Here is a 2,787-nt window from a genome sequence, read left to right as displayed (position 1 = left end):
CATGCACACACAGGCAAACACACATGCACACATGCACGCACATGCACACATATGTGTGCACACATGCAAGCACACACATGCACACATGCACACACATACACACATGCAAGCACACAGGCATGCATGGACACACATGAGCACATGCACACACACAGGCAAACACACACATGCACACATGCACACACACACATACACACATGCAAGCACACACATGCATGCATGCACGGACACACATGCACACATACACGCATGCACACATGCGCACACACATGCATACACGCACACGCACACACGCAGACCCAGGGGCAGATCGCCGGCAGACTGAGGACCATCGCAGCCCCTTCTGAATCCTAGCTTAGAGGAGCATCGAGGCCGTGATCAAGTTAAGCCCCCGTTTTCTCCAGATCAACGGCTCTTCGTTCTTTGGAGCTCACTGACCCCTCCGAGAATGAGAAATGTATGGAAACTCTCCCAGGGACGGGTGTAGTGTGGGACCGTGAAATGTTTGCATACAATTTCTGGGGACACATGGCCCCTGAGGAAGCGGTCTCTGCTCCAGATGGAGATTCGGTGTGCACCGGCAATGCCCGCCGTGTATAATTCCGCAGCAGAGACCGGAGTGGAAAGTGTCCTTCATTCTTGCAACGAAAACAATGGCTGCCACGTTCACCTAAAAACTCCCCGAAGCCAGAGGCTTCGTCTTTGATTTCGATTATGGTTCCACTTGGCCTGCAGCTCTCACGCCCTTCCCCACAGCCAGTCTCAGAAAATGAAAACCCACAGGTTTAAGAACCTCCTGGCGTCTCTCTTACGTAGGAACAAGTCCAACCCAGAGCCCAGCAGAGGAAGTCCCATGGGGCCGCCGTCACAGCAGCCCCTTCACTACTGTGGTCACTGTGCTCAGCGTTCTCGCCCTGTTCTGAGGAGGGTGGCCTGGTCTCTTGGACACAGTCCCAGGTAGAAAATCTTTTGTCACTCAAAAGATTCCTGGCAGCCTTCCCTCTCCCTGCTAAGTCTTAGTACGATAAAGTGTAGCAGGCTTTAGGACAGGATGGCGTGTGGTTGAGACGTCATGTTCGTCCGCTGCCCCGGGGAGGCACACGCATTGCCTACCTCTGTGTCTACCAACCTTGCTGGTTCCACACGAGCTATTGCCCAGGTGCAGGCTCACGCATGCAAAAGGATCAGGAAGCGCTCAGGCCGTTCTGGAAGCTCCTAGCTGTCACGAGGATCCCAAATCCCCGTGGACGTGCGACGGGCCCCGCACACCTCTGCGGGATGGTTCTGGGGACAAGGCCACGCACCTCGCATGCTCCAGGATACGCTCCGGTCTCTGGAGCTGCGAGGTCAGCTCTACCTCTCAGCAGCCGACCGGTCCCCAGTCACTTCCTGGGGGACAGAAAGGGGGTCTGGGCACCGTCTGTCGGTTCATGCAGGTCCTGCTGGGACAAGAAGGACCCCACTCTCGGCCTTCCGTTCTGTTTGACTTTGCTTCTTGGATGCTGACGTTTGCTTGCAATTCTAAACTCAGTGTCTGGTCCTTCTCTGTGAAGTCTTTCTAATGTCCCCAGTAAGAAAGAATCACCTTCTGGATGTTCCCAGAACCCTTTAGTTGTGCTTTTGGATCTCTGTCTAAGCTCATCTTTTCAAGAGGATGCTCAAGGTTCCTGCCTCAGACAGCAGAACCGTAGACAAAAGGACACCGCATCGCTACTTAATAAACACGCGAGCCAGGGAGTGAGACAACACGAAGATGAGATTTCAAACCAACCGCCGTTTTTACTAAGCACAGCCATTTACTGAAACTCGTGGGTCCATCTTTCCAGAAGCTGTAGCAATGACTGCTTCTCAGAACGCCCTTTCTAGGGAAGGAAAGAGGGAGAACACACCTTTTTGCTCCCTCTCCATGGGCCATTGCTTATCCCTGTGCTTCCGGCTTGGGCACATGGGGACCCTCGGCCCATCTCGGAAATACCCAGGCAGGTGTCAAATGAGGCGTGCCGCCCTCACGCTAAGCATGGCGCTACTGGGTCGTGTCCAGGAGAAGCTGGCCAGAAAGCAGGCCTGCAGGAAGCCGAGTGAGGGCACGGCACGTCTGCTGGGGAAGAGAGGACTTTCAGAGAGTTTCCAGGTCATTTTTGCTCCCATATGGTGGCTTTTAGAAGTAAATAAGGTAGAATTAATAAAGCATTTAGCACAGTGCTTGGCACAGAATTCTTTCCCGTTCTGTATCCTAATTATTACCTCCCACATCTTTAGAGTTTATCTTGATTTTAGCTACTCGGAGAATTCAATAACTTAATTTCCAGTTTTCAGATGAAGAGTCAGAGGCTCCGAGAAGCGACATGATTTTCCCTAGCTCCCGGCTAACTGGTAACCCATCCCAAGCGTTTCAGAATGGCGATGGACACCCGATGTGCTCAGTAAACAGCCGCTGAGCTGAGGTGGTCATTCAGTGTCACGCTGATGTGCAGCATGGTCTGGTCGCCCGGCTCACAGCAGGTCGGAGGCACCGAAGGAGGGCCTTGACCTTCCGAGCGCCAGCTGAGCCCTTGTCCATCAGGCCGTGTTGCCTCCTTTCTTTGCTCCCGCCTGTGACTTCAAAAAGACCCCAGGAGCTCATCACAGTCACGCTCTTGACCACAAAGACGTAGAGAAATGGGGGTGTGCGAGGCATCACAAAAGAAAACGTGGGGTGTTCTTGCAGAAAACGTCCCCGGCGCTCCGTGACACACCCGTGCGGAGGGCCAGTGGCATCGACCCCCCCGAGCTCGCGAGCCTCCACGG

The sequence above is a fragment of the Pteropus vampyrus genome, unplaced genomic scaffold (assembly GCF_000151845.1).
Source record: "Pteropus vampyrus isolate Shadow unplaced genomic scaffold, Pvam_2.0 Scaffold519, whole genome shotgun sequence".
Lineage (NCBI taxonomy): Eukaryota > Metazoa > Chordata > Mammalia > Chiroptera > Pteropodidae > Pteropus > Pteropus vampyrus.
The sequence above is the reverse complement of the archived record's forward strand: the minus strand, read 5'-3'. Positions refer to the sequence as shown.